At 43.3% G+C, this 17,537-nt stretch overlaps 1 protein-coding gene across 1 annotated transcript in view; it reads left to right on the top strand.

The window, feature by feature from the left end:
* The window catches only part of HACL1 (2-hydroxyacyl-CoA lyase 1), a 55,713-nt gene extending 40,543 nt beyond the window's left edge, over positions 1 to 15,170 (top strand). Inside the window, exons 18-20 of the transcript XR_006965624.1 lie at positions 2,195 to 2,342; positions 14,260 to 14,449; positions 15,090 to 15,170. The gene's annotated coding sequence lies outside the window, so the exon portion shown is untranslated. The remainder of the gene's footprint in view (positions 1 to 2,194; positions 2,343 to 14,259; positions 14,450 to 15,089) is intronic.
* The last annotated feature ends 2,367 nt before the right edge of the window (positions 15,171 to 17,537 follow it).

The raw sequence follows: 17,537 nt of genomic DNA on the forward strand, positions 1-17,537 counted from the left end.
CTGAGTTTTGTTCATGCTGTTTCTACTGCAGTGCCCTGTGCACACCTACCAATTTTTGCCATATGAAATCAGCTATATCCTTCAAGATCTAGCTCAAAAGACCCCTCTTCTGTGAAACTGCTCTCCCTCCCAGCACTCCTACAACACCCTGTATGGGCATCTGTCACTATTCAGAATGTTCACAGTTAATTCCCATTGCCCTCCCCCACTCAACTGAGTGTCTGCGTTCCCAGATGTCACCCACCCCTCATCTTCCAGGGCCTGTGTCCTTGTGCTCCTGTTTGGCATGCTCCTCTGAGTTCACCCCTGAAGAGTCCACTTCCACATGGCATATAGCAATCTAAACGTCACAGACATTTTCTTGCCTGGGAGGTGACCCAGGAGGGGGTTATGTCCCAAAAGCTGCATCAGCCTCAACCAAGGATGCAGGGTGGATAGATGAGCCACCAAGAATCAGAAGCCCACCCTTACGCCTGGGTATTAGATGAGCCCCACGATTCTTAGAGCAGGGTGGGGGAGGATGGCTGTGGGCCATGAGGCCCTGACATGACTGAAGTCGAATTACTAAAAATAAATATTTCTTTCACACTTGAGTGCTTTGGACTGAAATTTACACCCACTACACCCATAAACCATTTCATAACTCACTGCCATCTCTGCCTCCCCACCTTCCACCAGCCACTCTATCTTCCTCCCCACTACCCTACCTACATTTTCATTTGCCAGAATTTTCATGGTTCTCTTCATAATAACCACTTGATTATTTTTGTATATTCAGTAGCACACACACACACACACAAAAACCCTGGTATTTTCCTTGGATTGTGCTTTAAAATACAGTGTAATAATAGAAAAACTCGAGATTCAATAAGGCCAACAGATCAGGAGACCATTGTCTTGAAAAGAGAAGTTTCTTACAATTCCTAAGAGGAGTGTGCCTCACCACTCAGGCCACAGAAGACACAGAGGTGGATCTCAGGCATAGAGAGAAAGGGAAGTAGTGGGCTGAAGTCTCTAAACCAATAAACAGGTTTAGGATTGGCCAGTTTGAATAATTTCCCAGGGCTCTGGAGTGTAGGGGCAGCCCCTGGTGACCTGGTGCTGTGACCCTGGGGTGGTTAGGATAGGAGGATGGTGGGGAGGGAGAAGAAGAGGAGTAAGGACTGTGATAAAGAGGGTGGTTGGGATTGTGGGTTTTGGATCATTTGGTTTTATTTGCTCTCTCTAGGAATTAACTAACCTGGGAGGGGCAGTTCCTCCAGGGTAAGCTAGCCCGGTGTCAAAGAATCAGAATTACAGAAAACAAAAAGACAGGGTTAATACAGAACGGCATTAAATACATATTTCTCAAATATCAGTTCTTATGATATTTGGAGAATTGAATCTTAAAGTATTGTTTCTACTAATGCTAGGGTATCTTTGATTTTTTGAAAGTGGGTTTTCTTTGTCCCTCAGTGGAGTTTTAAAGTTTTCATAGTAGCCTTGCCCCATTTTTATTAAATTTGTTCCTGGACATTAATCTGTTTTGTGCTAGTGTAAATAAATTCTTCTACTACATTTATAGTTAGCTATTATTTACATATTTTGTGTATTAATTTCATACTTAATGGGTTCTCTTAAACCTTTTCTTCCTTTCCTAGAGAAGGAACTGAGGGGAGGCGGGGAGGGATGGGTGAAATAGGCAATGGGGATTAAGGAGTGACTTGTGATGAGCACCATGTGATGTTTGGGCATGTTGAATCACTATATTGTACACCTGAAACTAATATTGCACTTTATGCTCACTAACTGGAATTAAAATACAAACTTAAAAAATAAATAATTTTCAAAACACCTCTTCTTCCTTTCTTTTATCTGATGGCATTGGTCGGTACTTCCAGAACAACTCTGACTGATACTGGTGACTGTGGCACACACCACTTTCCTTCTGGGTGTTTTAAATTTTTTTTAATGTTTATTGGAGAGAGAGAGGGGGAGAGAATGAGTGGGGGAGGGGCAGAGAAAGCGGTAGACAGAATCCGGAGCAGGCTCCAGGCTCTGAGCTGTCAGCACAGAGCCCAACACAGGGCTCGAACCCATGAACCATGAGATCATGGCCTGAGCCGAAGTCTGATGCTTAACTGACAGCCACCCAGGCGCTGCCCTTCTAGGTGTTTTAGAATCAGCATATCATTTATCTGCTTTCTTCTTTCAGGAGCAGCAAAAGATGACAAGAGAATCTCCCTACAAGGAGTCACTGAGGCTGCAGGGCTTGAATGTCTTCCCCAAAGGATGTGAAATCGGAAAAGAATCCCTACCCTTTTTAAGTTGGCACTGGTGTTCCTGGATGCCTGGAGTAAAAGGTAACTCTTGGCAAATGAATTAGGGCTAGTTGGTGTGCTAGTGAACCATTTGTTGCCTAGGCTGTCTTCCTTCATGGCACTAAGACCAATGACAAGGGCAAACATATTGAGAAACTTGTTCCTCTGTAGACTTCACCTTCAAAATCTCGGACCATGTTCTTCTAGAAGAGTCAGCAGAGGATGACCTCCTTTCCCCCCACAGTGATGCATATATGGTTGGGGGCGCCAGTGGGGGAGGGGCATTGCATGGGATTGAACACTCCAAGGGTTTTATTCAGGGAACCACCCGTGTGAGAGAAAACAGAAGGAGCAGGAAAAGGCTGAGAGAGCCATCAGACTGCCATGCAAACCTCACCCTGGGAAAGGAGGGAGGGAGAGAAGATTGGGCCCAAGCATTCCCGTTGCCTGCCGTCTGAGGAAGATTTGGCAAAGCTTCTGTCACAGTCCCATGTCTCCCAGGAACGGGCCCCCTTCATATCCTACTGGACGCAGACATCGGAGGGGAGCAGCACAATGCCTGGGAAGTGTGAGCTTGGCACACATCAGGCGATGGATTTTGGAGAAGCCGCAGCTGGGGATCTTGGTAGTTGGCTCCTCGTGGCTGCCACAGGCACTTCTGGAGGCCTCTTTACTGCTGCCTTTAGACTGTTAGGGCTGAAAAGTAGGGAGGCAGGGCCTGTTCAGGGCTTAAAATCCAAGGATCCTCCTGCAGCTTGTTTTTCAGTTTCGGGCCTCGACTATCCCTCTTGGACGGAGTAAAGTAAGCCCGAGTTTCCATCTTGGCTCTGCTTTGGTGCTTCTACAACCTAAGTCTCAGTTTCCTCATCTCTATAACGAGGATAATAGAATGCCTAACTCATAGAGTTGTCTGGAGCACATGCTGTTTATAGGAATGGGTAGCATGAAATCTGGCACAAAAATGCCCCTTGATAACCATTAGCCCCTCCCCCTCACTCCCTCTTCATGCCTCAGGCACCCACCGCTCACAGAACACAGGGTCAGGAAAAAGCTAGTTTTGTCCCTCTGTGGAGTCTTCTGGTAAGAAAGAGAAGTCCGCACGTCTGTATAGTTATTGTGTGCTTTGGACAGCTGGGGAACTGACCATGGTCAATATTTAGTTTGGCCGCCTTCCTTCCACACCTCAGCACAGGCCTGGGCTGTCAGTGTAAACTCAGGAAAAGGCACATTGATTTGAGCCAAACTGAATTAGCAGACCAGTCAGTGGCCGGGAAGTCACGTGCTGCTTTCCCAAACCAAATAGAAATTATTTTTAGATTATTCACTGTTTGGTATTATCCATGCCACAGCTCCCTCCTATTAAGGCACATCAGAGAAAATTGGCTTTGGCCAATTAATGGATACTTTGCAAGCCATTTGTCAGTACTGGGCCTCTGTTCTCATTTGTGAAGAGTGGTTGAAATTGACCAGTGGTTCTCAATCCTGGCAGCACACGGAAACCACCTGGGGATCTTAAAAATCTTGAATCCCAGGCTGCACTGTAACCCAATTACATCAGAATCTCTAGGGGCACAGGCATCAGTATTTTTAAATCTCCCCAGGTGATCCCGGTGTGCAGCCCAGTTTGAGAACTAGTGAAAGAGGGTTTCAAAGCTTCCTTCCATCTCTAATTCCAGGGACATGACCTTGAAGAGGTAAAGTCTATTTCTAATTTCATTCATAAAATAGGAATTCTGAGTGAATATTCCAGCAATTTTGTAATTTTATACTCTTCTTAAGTTCTCTGCTCACAATCATGTTCCTCCTTAAATTCATAATTTGTACTTTTTCTCCTACATAAATATTTGTTTCCTTCATGTGTCTGTCATAATCTCTTATTTTCACTTATATAGTATGTTTGTGGCAGGTATATAGTTCACGAAATTGGTTGACTTTTCTTTATTCCTCTGTAATAGAAATCAGCTCCTGAGCTCCATTTCTACTTATCTTACGCATACGGCTTGATGAATTCTTAAGTAGGTATGCATCCGGGTAACCATTCCCAGATCGAGACACATAGCATGTCCAGCAATGCAGAGGGCTCCCTCATGCTCTTTCCAGTCAAACCTCCATCCCCCAGGGGTAGCTGCTTTCTGACTTCTATCACCAGAGGGTAACACTCAGTCTCTTCTAAGTGCTTCATCTACTTTCGATTCACTCCTCTCCCCTGTTTCCTTCTTACCTGAGGATGATCTCATTTTGGGGGGTCTTCCCTGCCATCAGGGGAGAGGTTTGCTTCAAGCCTGGGTGATTCCATAATCTATGGGTAACAAACCGTTCCCAAACTTAGCAGCTAAATGCAAGACATTATTCTCTCTCCCAGCTTTGCAGGTTGGTGGGACTCAGCTGATTCTCCTAACCTCGCTTGGGGCCTCTCTCACAGCGGCCATCAGATGGCAGCTGGAACTGGGCCCGCTGGAGGCTCCATTGGCCTGGAAGTCCTGAGTTGCCTTCTTTACTCTGAGAAAGTAAAAATCAACTCAGACCATGAATGTAAACATCTGCCTAGCCATTCATCAGGCTGGAATCAGAGACATGGATAATGTCAGACGTACAGTTAACAGAAGGAAATATTTTAGCCAAGGACACACTGCAGCTGGAAGTGCCCTAACATCCATCTTGTTCATGAGAAACTTTGCTTTCTAAAATCATAGATTATCAGGAATTTTTATCAGTAAGCGTGACATGCCCAAACAGCCTTGATTTGCGATGCACATGCAGAGTTTCTGGACACAGATTTCTCCATCTGTTATAACTTTATAGCATTCCGGGAAACAGGACCTCAGGGTCCGCTTCACAGTCCAGATCTGACATGGAATCCTTTACACGGAGCCTGCTTTGCTTTGAGCCAATTGAACCTTTGATTTAATACTGAAATCATTTATTTGTGTATTCTTAAATGGTGAATTTCGTGGTATGTGAATTTATGATCTATGAAAGATGGCATCCCAATTTTTTTAAATGATAGCCATCGAAAGAATTAGAATGTTATGTGTGGCTTTGAATCCATTGGCACTTCCTAGGCCAGCCAGGATTATTGTCATAATCCCATTGCCCGGCTCCTAGCAGACCTCCATTGTTCCAATTTGTAACTGGGTTGGAATACTGAAACTCTCTCATGCACCCCCATCTTTTGTCCTCCGTCTGCACCCCACTCATCCTCCTTGAGCCCTCTCATCCCTCCTCATATAATGCATACGTATTCTGCAAATGCTTTGCATGAAAATTGTTGGCGTTTAATGTCACCTTACACTGAGTTTCCTCAATGACCTCAATTTAATAAAATGATTTCTTCAATTCAGAAACAAAGCACTCAGCTTCATTTATATTCCACCTAAACTCCATCCCTCCCTCCAATCCTATGCTAACTCTACCTTTGGTGAGTCATCCCGTGGTTCCTCTGGATGTGGTCTGTTTCACTGCAGTGGGCTAATAAACCTGACTTTGTGAGACTACAGGTTTGTTCCTGACAGCCATGAGCTGGTTGGTCTGGGACAGCCCTAGGCCCTTGGCACTCCTTCGCGTGGTCTCTCTGCACAAGCAGAAAGACCTGGGCTTTTCACAAAGCAGCTGACTTCCACCAGGGCACAAGTAAAAGCTACCAGGCTTTCTTAAGACTTTGGCCTGGAACTGTGTTACTTGTGCCATTATTCTCTTGGTTAAAGTGAGTGCCAGGGCCAACCCAAATTCAGTGTGAGAGAGGACTGCGCAGGTCCATGACCGTCAGGAGGTGTGGTTTCATTGAGGGCCATCTTCGGAGGTCAGCTTCCACAGCTGTCCTTTTTCCTCATGGCCGTTCCCATCTCGAAGCTTCATCTGCTTCAGACCCTACTATTCTGCTGATCGCATCCACTTTTTGCAAACTGTCAGGGCTCTTTTGCCATCTTCTCAGTCCTTTCCACATCCCTCTGTGGCCCTGAGAAGTTTCTGGCTGCATTCTCCACACTGTCCTAGCATGTCCAGGGCTTCACAGGCCCCTCTGCCTGGACTTCTCCCTCAGACATTGTAGTTCTACCACCAGATGCCGTGTTGGATATGGCTTCTCCTCTAGGTCTACGCTATGGGGAACCAGCCCCCCCGCTTCTGCCACGGGATTCCCAAAACCAGGCTGACCTACCCACCTACCTCCTGAGGAAGTGAATGCCACTGATTCAAGGAATGAAGGGCTGTGGGAAAACAAGAAAAAAATATGGAAGAGAAAATGGCTAAACTCTAAATAGAGTAGTATAACCTTTTAAAGAAAGCTCCATCAGTGAGGCTGTTCTGTTTTAGGTAGCTATTAATGTTGAATATCAGTATTGCTGTGATCTGAGTTTAAGGTAATGATAATGATAAGGTTTGGCTAGCCCTTAAGAGCTTTCACACACATAATTTTATTTCATCTTTACAGCAACCTTTGAAAGGAGTGATTATTGTTATTCCTATGATAAGGAAACAGGCTTAGGGAAATCAAGTGACTTCCAAAATCACATATTGTGTGGTTTTATCTTGAAGGGACAATTTTATTTTATTTTTTAATTTAGTTTTGTACTTTACTTTTTTATGTTTATTTTTGAGAGAGAGAGTACTGAAGCAGGCTCTGAGGTGTCAGCAGAGAGCCCGATGTGGGGCTCGAACTCACAAACCGTGAGACCATGACCTGAACCAAACTCGGATGCTTCACCAACTGAACCACTGAGGCGCCCCATTGAAGGGACAATTTTCAAAGAGAAAAGATTTGAAAGAGAACAAATGGAACTGTGATTTTGACATGAGGATTTCTGGAATTTTCCATTTTGATGATCTCACAAAATGCTTGGCTTAAGATTTAGGGAAAGAAATCAGTGTTACCTAAAGAACAGTGACAGAGTATGAGGAACAGCAGTGATGAAGTGATAAAGAAATAGATCGTAAAGCTTCTATTTAATTCGACATCCATTGAATCCCTACCATGTGCCATTCATTTTGCTCACCCTGTATGTGGCAAGATATGAGCTTCTAGGTTGCTTATCTGAGAAGTCATGAGATGAAACTTCTACCCTGGAACACCTACTGGGGTCTCCACACCAACTTTGGGCTGAGATTTGACTCGATGAGATTGATAATAAAGAGGATGCAGGTGAGATGGTGTTTTTCAAGTTGCAAGAGAGTATGAGGGGAGGCTGTTTTAGGCACAGAGGAAGAATCCGGGCTCTGAGGGACAGCCACGGAAGGGGTAAATCTAGCTCCTCAGCAATGACAACACATGGCAACATGCTTGGCCATGTGCAATTGAGGCTGCTCCTCAAATTTCTGACAATATGGAACTAAACAGAACAGGAGATTGCTTTCATAAGAGCCAGCAGACATGGGAGAAAAAGGGCTCACCAGAGACTTTGTCTTTGGGGTCTTTGAAAATTGCTTCCCACTAGCTCTTTTAATATATCTTGATCCTTCCTGTAAACAGTGCATAGTAAACACTTTACATTCATTATTTTTAAAAAGCCAATTATATTCATAAAACAATAAGTAAAGACAGACTCCATTTTATTTTTATTTTTTGAATGTTTATTTACTTTTGAAGGAGAGAGAGGGCATGAGTGGGTGAGGGGCAGAGAGAGAGGGGGACACAGAGTCCAAAGCAGGCTCCAGGCTCTGAGCTGTCAGACGAAGGTGGGGCTCAAACTCACAAGCCTTGAGGTCATGACCTGAGCTGAAGTCAGACACTTAACTGACTGAGTCACCCAGGTGCCCCAAGCCATACTCCGTTTTAAATACAAATAGGCCACTATGGCTGGAGAGAGGTCACCAGCAAAAACAACGGTGGTATGTATGGCCGATGTCAGATGTCAGAGAAATGACTGCCTGTGTTCTCTTCTGGAATTTTTATGGTTTCAGGTCTCATGTTTAGGTCTTTAATCCATTTGAGTTCATTTTTGTGTATGGTGTTAGAAGGCAGTTCAGTTTCATTCTTTTGCATGTAACTGTCCAATTTTCCCAGAACCGTTTGTTGACGAGACTGTTTTTCCCCCAATGTGTATTCTTGTCTCCTTTGTCATGGACTTATTGACCATATAATTGTGGATTATATGTTCCTGTTCCATTGATCTGTGTGTCTGTTTTTGTGCCAGTACCATACAGTTTTGATTACTACAGCTTTGTAGTACATCTTGAAATCTGGAATTGTGATACCTCCAGTTTTGTTCTTTCTCAAGATTGCTTTGGTTATTCAGGGTCTTTGGTGGTACCATACAAATCTTAGTATTGTTTGTTATAGTTTTGTGAAAAAATGCTGTTGGTATTTTGAGAGGGATTGCATTGAATCTTAGATTGCTTTGGGGGTAGTGTGGCCATTTAAAAAATATTAATTCTTCCAGTCTATAAGCATGGAGTATCTTTCCATTTGTGTCATCTCCAATTTCTTTCATCAGTGTTGTATAGTCTTCAGAGTACACGTTTTTCACCTTTTTGGTTAAGTTTATTCCCAGGTATTTTATTCTTTTTGGTGCAATTGGAAATGGAGTGGTAGGGAGCCTGGGTGTCTCAGTTGGTTAAGCATCGACTCTTGATTTAGGCTCAAGTCATGATCTCCCAGTTCATGAGATTGAGCCCCATGTTGGGCTATGTGCTGACAGTGCAAAGCCTACTTGGGATTCCCTCTCTCTCTCTCTCTCTCTTTCTCTCAAAAAAAAAAAAATTAAAAAATAAAATGATTAAAAAAAGTAAATGGAGTTTTCTTAACTTCTCTTTCTGCTATTTGATTATTACTGTATAGAAACGCTACTGATTTCTGGGAATATATTGTAGTTTTCTTTTTCTTTTCTCTCTAAATGTGTTTATAGTTGTATACCGGGACTAACAAGTTTGATCTGTTTGAATATAAACCATGTCAACTTTCTTTGACGGTGTGACTCAGCTTAGGCTAATAGGTTTGAGGATGATCCAGAGAAAAGTAGAACAAATTGGCTATTTATGGAGCCAACTACTAATATAAATGGAAATGCTTTTAGCACATGTTCTTTCCAAGAATCTCCCAGACTGACTGAAATAGGGCAGGAATAAAAATGGAAAATTACTTTAGAAGGTCATTTGCATTTTGGATGCTACCACTTACCAGTTGCCTTGGGTTTGTGGAGTTCCTAATTCAAGAACCATTCAGTTTTAAAAATGCAGTTCAAACTGATACATAAAGGGGGAATTGTAGAAGAAATTTGGAGTCTATATGAAAGACAAAAAAAGTAATGAGCTATATATTTAAATTGGCTTCAATTCAAAGTATGTCTTTGAATTTGCAAACCACAGGCCTCTTCCAGAGAATTTCTGCACCAATAAAGTGAAATATAGTTACAACTGTAATCTGGAAATAAGGTTATACATGCTTTTAGGGTGAATACAATGGTAAAGGGAGGGGAGGAACATAGAAGATGAGACCAGAAGAACACTGCTACAAAGTAGAATTCTCTAGGGCAGTTATAAATTTGTCCAGAATTCCCCATTGAAACAAATGGTCATCTGGATAATTATGCCCCAATAATTCAATCACTGTGGATACACTCCTTTTGCTAACTGAACCTTAGACTAGTGGTTCTTAAAGTAGACCAGCAGCAACAGCACCTTGAAATCTAAGAAATGTAAACCCCCACCCAGCTTCGAAGACATTCTGAGTCAGAAACAGAAATCTGTGTTTTGACAAACCCTCTGGGTGATCTGGAGCATGCTAAATCTGGTGCATGCCAAATCTACTTACTCCACATTCATAGGTTTTTAGTTTTAGGCATCTAAGAGAGAAAACGTGGCCCATTTTTTTTTTTTTTCCTGTCCAGATCTGTGAGATTTTCTAGCCTCCAGATCTGTGAGAAAACACATTTGTTTGCCGAAACTACCCAATCTGTGGTGTTATGTTAGGGCAGCCCTAGCAAACAAATACACTGGGTTCATGCATTTTTCAGGCAGTGTGTGGAGAATCCCAGACTGTAATTGACAGTATGTCAGCATCTTCCTCTCTGAAGTCTATTTCTCAGGGGTTGATGACATTTATTTCCTGAAGCTAGAGCTGGGCTGAGCTGGTTCTTTCGTCGCGGGCCAGGTGGTATCACTGACATGGGAGGAGTCTGGCACATCATAGAGAGAGCCTGGGGGAGGCAGGTGGGAGCCAAGGCCCTCACAAAGGCACCAATTCAGAGAGGGACCTCTGGAACCTCACATTTAAAGACCAGCCTATGCGCAAGCTGCCTTACATGTGTCATTTCATTTAAAGCTGACTCCTCTGCAGCTGCAAACTCATGATTCCCTTGACAATAGAAAAGTCTGTTCTGAAACATCACAACGGAATTCTTGATCCAGTATGAATCACTCTTTTTTTTTTAATGTTTTTTTATTTATGTTTTTTGAGAGAGAGAGAGAAAGAGAGCACAAGCAGGGAGAGGCAGAAGGAGGGGGACAGACGATCCAACGTGGGCTCTGTGCTAACAGCAGCTGGATGTGGGGCTCGAACTCATGAACCATGAGATCATGACCTGAGCCAAGTAGGATGCTCAACCTAGATGCCCCAGTGTGAATTACTCTTAAGGTTTTGGATGTACTGCAGTGTAGTTTATCTGTCTTGTGTATACCATCCAAACCATTTCATTAACCGATTTGACACTTTGAAGGCCTGCTGTGTATCTGAGTTGACACTTAGGGGAATAAAGGGATCAAGCAGTCATGAGCCTTGTGCTCAAGTGATTAACAACTTACTCAGAAATAAAATACAGCTAAGTAGCATATTATAAGGTTGAACACACAGACTAGATCTATACTCGTATTTGCATATATACATACCCACATAAGTATTCTTATTTCTGAGTAGTTTAGATTGCCCCTATTGTGTGGCAGCATTGTGTAAGGCAGTTTAGAAGGCTATATCAAATCCATACTGTTAAAGAGGAGACCTCTCTCCCCATACTTCCACCCTGGGCCATCCCCTTCTAAATTTATGTCTCCATGTTTTTTAGAAGGAAAGGAGTTATCGGTCTGGTTGGTCAGAACCCAGGACATGGATTGGGCCATTTTGCCCACAGGCAGCGTCACTCCACGTTAAAGATCAGCTTTGTGGGAGAGCCACCTGTCCTTCTGTACATGGGGTCAGGAGGCTTCCTAGGGGCTGCTCACCCAGGTGTGGCCTCTGTTGCATCTTCTTCATTCTTGTTCCTGTGGTGGTGGCGGGGCGGGGGGGGGGGGGGGGGGGGGCGCGTGGAGGAAGGAAAGCAGAAGCTCAAAGAAGGGCTGGCCATCACAATTCTTTGGGGGAGGAAGCAGGCCACCCTCTGTGGCTTGCAGGCCTAGCCAACACCTTCCAACGCAGCCTTTCCCAGACTCTGGGTTGTTACAAGTAATAAAGTGTTCCCATTTGGCTGCTGTAAGGCTTGCGTGGAGACCCCTCCTCAGGAGTCCTGAAGGGAAAAAGCGGAATCCTGAGACGTGGGTATTTCTAGCCCAAGGAAACTCTAGGTTAATCACTTCTACTTCATAGAGATAACATCAAGGAATATTATCTTTATTGAACTCCTGAAGAGTTTCCCCACAGTGAGTGGCAGAGTCAGGATTTGAACTGGCTAATGGCTTCAAAGCCGTGCTTAAACTGTGGCTGTTGACCCCACGCACACTGCCTTCAAGTGCCAAGAATGAAGATCCAAGAATGTGCTAGGGAAGTTCCTGGGGGCTGGGGGGTAGAACACATTCCTCCTGGCAAACTCTTCGTGGAGAGGAAACATTTGAACTTGAGAAAACTGGGAGCATTTGGACATGAAGGGGTGGGAGTATAGAAGAAGAGGTATTCTGGAATTGACTGTCAGGCCAGGGAGAACACAAGGCAAACTGTCCCTGCTAGCAATTCCCAGCATGAGTGGGAGCTGGAATGCACTGAGCACATATAAAATATCCCCCATCCAGTCATTGTAGAGTCATTCCCATTTGGAAGTGACCTTCTGCTATTCCAGGCTGTCAGAATCTGCCAGCATCTGTCACCTAGGCTCAGCCCATTCTGTTTCCCTCTGAGGACTCTGGACAAGAGGCCCTGTTGGTGGCCCTGGAAAGGCCATGTTCATGCCCACTCTAAGCCCTGGGCCAGAGTAGTTTCCCTCACCCACCTGCCCTCTCCCTGTGGTGTCTGGGCCCGGGGCTGAATAGTACAGTGTAAAGAATCCACGCTTTGGGGTATGCAGCCAGCTTTGTGTTCTAGCTCTGTGGCCTTGGGCAGATGACCTCAATTGCCTTTATCAGCCCTGGTTTCTTCATGTGTCACATGGAGATAGTAACACCTACCTCATGGAGTTGCTGTGAGGCTTTCAAAAAATGTGCAAGTACATATGTACAAGTGCAATAGATGTTTAGTGAACAGTGGCTAATGTTGGTATTTCCATCCCATAAGGTCAGAATTGCCTCAGACTCTTTCATGAACCTCCCCTTGAGGACTAAAGGCAAACTTTTCTTTTACCTTCCTAATTTCTTACCTTTTACTTCCCTTCATGAGGCTCTCTTGATTAATTATATCTCTCCGTTATTCTTGATTACGATGAATAATATAATAACATGGACCTTTTATTATACATGCTTCTTGTCTGTCTTGAGACTCCCACTAGAAGTTAAGTCCCTGGGGGCTAGAAATTTCTTACATTTGATTCACACTGAATCCCAAACTCCGAGATCTTTGCCTGGAGCACAGTAGGAACTGGGTAAATATTTGTTGAATGAATGAATGAGTCCTCTGACCTCTCTCTTACCTTCCCGAATCATTCTTTCTCTGTTTCCATCTTCTCCAGTTTAGCCTTTTGCCTCCACTTCCTGGGGACATGCATGTGTTTGTGAAACATCACAGTTATATTGGGTAACTCTGTATATAAGGAAACAGGTAATCACATAATCCATGATAACTCGATGGAAAATTTTTTCTCTCTAGTGCTTAAAAAAAAAAGTCACCTGTTCTTATCCAAGATTGTATAGCTATATATTTGGCCTTGCAGGCCACCCTTTCTCTGTGGGCTGAGTATTTTTAAAGCACTTTAAGACTTTAAGGAGTGGAGTAATATGGAACGCTGTGGCTCCCAGTTTATGCAGTTTGTTCCATGATAGCCTACAGGATGGAGAACCTCCTGGTTACAGGAATTACACGGACCCCAAAGCAGCATGGACTGCAGTCCCCGTGTACGTCCTTTGTGTCATAGTGTATTGTTTCCTAAAAGGCTCCTCAGCAGCTTCCGATTATTGTTCATCTTGGCCAATATCTCCCTTCCCACAATGCCATGGGAGGATGCATCATTATATGTGGCACAGGCAGTGCCCTTTCCCACCCTTTACCTCAGAGCCTTGGTCAGCATCTGCCTATCGATGTGTTAGGAATGGTCCTGTTCTAGGGCCTTGCCAAACAACACAGCCACATGCCATAGAAAGGTATGATTGCTACCTCCAGCTGGACAGAGACTAGATCATTTGAAAATGATGCTTTGTCCTTACCTTGAACCAAATCAAATTGTGAGGGCAGCCCTTCCTCTGTACTCCATCTAATCTCCTAGAAGATAAGAAGAACCACTGTCTCTAAGTGGGGTTGTGCTGGATGTGATGTGATGAGGCAGTGGGGTTTAGGTAGGGGGGAGGCAGGGGAACTGGGGTGGTAATGTTCTTCCAATAAATATGTAAAAATAAAATTTTGCAATGAACACATGGTAAGTTCAAACAGTGGTTAACTAGAAACATGCATTTGGACTGGCTAGAAGAGAATGAAGTGAATTCAACTAAGTTTTCCGGGGTTCACCCTAGGGGAAATCTGGGGTAAACTCACCGCCTGACCTTCAAAAGTGGGGCTAAGATCTGTTATGTTCTTTGGTGGCTTTATTCTTTTGAGTTCATACCTTTCTATCGTCCTTGAAATAAGTAACACCAGGAAACTGGCTTTGCTTGGGAATCAGGGTGTTTTCCCTCCTTACAGGTTTCAGTTCAAGAACCATCACTCCTCGGTCATCGTAAACCATTGGGAGATCTCCTCTGAAGTCTCCAGCCCTTCCTAACTTCCTACCATAAAAGATTTCCTGTCCTCCCTACCAGAGGAAGGAGTGTGCTTTCACATCTTCAGAGCTGAACGATTCTTGGACTCACAGCATTTCTAGGTCCAGTTCCAGGTAAAGATGAGGTTGATTGATGTTCCCTTGGAGAACAAGTCCAGGCCTGGGAGCGCTGATGACCTCTGGCTCAGTGTACCAGCACGAGGGTTCAGGTCCAGTCTTGCTGGTAATCACTCCATCTGCCAGTGACCCGCTGTCTGCTGCTGTCACCAGAGCCTCCCATAAGCCTTAGTTTTCTTATCTGTAAAATAGGAATTACAAGTCTAATCTCACTGTTGTTCACTGCATGAACAACAAATGGGGGAAAATGATAAAAAAAGATTTTATAAAAAAATAAAGCCCTACATTGCAATTATTTATCTAGCACATCAGTAATGTATTTATTGTATAGAACCTAGATAAGAAGAAAAGGGGGAATCAAATAAGAATTAAATAAAAATGGGTTTGAGAGTCAAATACTTTGAGAGGTAAGAGCAAGTAAAATGGTTTCTTTACTACAGGACACGCCAGTGGCTTTAGTATACATATATATTTTGTAAATTTCCAAGAGGAGCATAAAGTAGACAGTGTTTCTCAATTTATGGGAACTCCTCTACTTTGTAAAAATGGAATATCTCTTACAGTGGGAGCACCTCTAGCACAGTTTGAGAAACACTGAATTGGGTAAGATTATTGTTGTTATTGTGATTGCATCCAGGTAGTTCAAGGCCAACTCGGTGCAAATCTCTTCCCTGAAAGTGAGGACAGCAAGCTCCCTGCCCTGGGATTAGAACTGCAGATTCAAGGCCTTGGTGAGTCTAATTCGTCTAATTAGACTTTCTGGTTCTCTGGTGGGTCTTTCTGTTGCATCTCGAGGCTCCATGGGTTCTGGCTCTGATTTCAGCTTGAGTTGTCAGAGGACAGGGAGCTGTGAGGAGGGACTTTCCATGGGCCTCTCAGTTGCCCTGTCTTATCTCTCTCCTGCTGGTGCAGCTGCCAGCAGGAGGTGGCCAGGGCCTTAGCATAACTGAATCATCATTAATTCCAGGCCAGAACATGCTCAGAGATCTGTTCTCTGGCAGGACCAATCAAAATGTTCTATCTGTGCCTCTCAGCACGTTGGCAGGGACTTGTTGGATCTCATACATGGAGAAAAGACACCTTTTATTCCCCCCCCCCTTCTTCCTTCCTTACTCCTAAGATTGCCAAGACTCTGATTCTTCTAAAAAATATATCTTTTAAGTTACAAATTAAGTTACACTCATTGCAAAAATTTCCAATACAAATATGTATAAGAGTAAAGAGGGAATTTCCCTCCATCTCTTATCCTACATACTTCCATCCCCAAGTGTGAAATGTGTATTATTTTAGATCTTTCTCTCTGCACATATACATAATTGATAAATAGATTTGCTTGTTTGTTCAGATGTTTGGTCAGATGCACTGCACCTTTGCAGTTTTAGTCAGCAATATTCTCTGGACAGCCTTCCATGTCCATGCATAAATGTAAACTATCTTTGCCTCATTTTTTTAAAGTCAAGCTTATTGCAGGAAAATTCACATAAAACTCACCCTTTTTAAGAGTATGGTTTGACGTGTTTTGACAAAGGAGGCAAACAACCACTCCAGTCAAGATAAAGAACATCCCCCATCACCACCAAAAGTTCCCTTTGTAGCTGATTCTCACGACCGTTAACTCTTGGTCACCACTGATCTGTTCTCCATCCGGTAGTGTTGCCTTTTCCAGAATGCCTTATAGATGGAGTTATGCAGTATGTAGCCTTTTGTGGTGTTGGCTTTAGCATAATGCATTTGAGATTCATCCCTATGACTTGTTTCTGCTGTGTAGTATTGTACTGTACACAACCGGTTACACCAGTAGATGGTCATTTGGGTTGTTTCTAGTTTTTCATTATTACGAAGAAAGTAGTTATGAACATTCATGTACAAGTCTTTGGGTGGATATACGGTTTCATTTCTATGAGTAGAATTGTTGTGTGGTAGAGTAAGTGCATATTTAACTTTAAAGGAAACTGCCAAACTGTTTTCCCAAGCGGTTGCACCATTCTGCATTCCCAGCAGCAATGTGTGAGAGTTCCAGCAGCTCCACATCCTTACTAACACTTGGAAATGTCTGTCTTTTTAAACTTAGCCATTCTAGTAGTATGTAGTGGCGTTTCATTAAGGTTTTAGTTTACATTTCTCTAATGACTAATGATGTTGAATATCTTTTCATGTGCTTATTTGCCATTTACGTATCTCCTTTGGTGAAATATCTATTTACACCTTTTGCCCTTTTCTTTTAATTGGCTTGCTTTATTATTATTGACTTGTAAAGTTCTTTATATATTCTGAATATGCATCCTTTATCATGTATGTGTTTTGCAAATATTTACTTATAGTCTTTGGCTTGTCTTTTCTTTTTTAGAGAGGTTTTTTTTTTTTTTTAATGTTTATTTATTTTTGAGAGAGAGAGAGAGAAACAGAGTGCAAGCAGGGGAGGGGCAGAGAGAGAGGGAGACAAAGAATCTGAAGCAGGCTCTAGGCTCTGAGCTGTCAGCACAGAACCCAGCATGGGGCTCAAACCCACGAACTGCAAGATCATGACCTGAGCAGAAATCAGACATTCAGTCAACTGAGCCACCCAGGCGCCCTGCCCTGCCTTTTCTTTTCTTCTTTATTGTTTATTTTTGAGAGAGGGAGAGAGAGCACGTTTATGAGTGGGGCATGGGAAGAGAGGATCTGAAGCAGGCTCTGTGCTGACAGCAGAGAGCCCGATGCAGGGCTCAAACTCATGGACCATGAGATTATGACCTGAGCCAAAGTCAGACGCTTAACTGACTGAGCCACCCAGGTACCCAGGTGCTCATTTTGGCTTGTCGTTTCAATTTAACATTGGTTTTCATAGAGCAGAAGTTTAAAATTTTTGATCAAGTCCAGTTTAACATTTTTCTTAAATGCTTCATGCATTTTATGTCCTAATATTTAAAACACTTTTTTTCATAGAACCCAAGGGTCAAATGGTGATTACCAGGGGCTGGGGAAGATGGGGGAAATGGAGAGACATTGGTCAGAGGGTACAAAGTTTCAGTTATATAGGATGAATAATAACATATAGCATGGGGGTTACGGTTACCAATACTGTTTTGGTGCAGTGGAAATTTCT

This window comes from Lynx rufus, unplaced genomic scaffold, assembly GCF_022079265.1.
Source record: "Lynx rufus isolate CCGP_SWC_20201006 ecotype Redwood Valley unplaced genomic scaffold, mLynRuf1.p SCAF_5, whole genome shotgun sequence".
Lineage (NCBI taxonomy): Eukaryota > Metazoa > Chordata > Mammalia > Carnivora > Felidae > Lynx > Lynx rufus.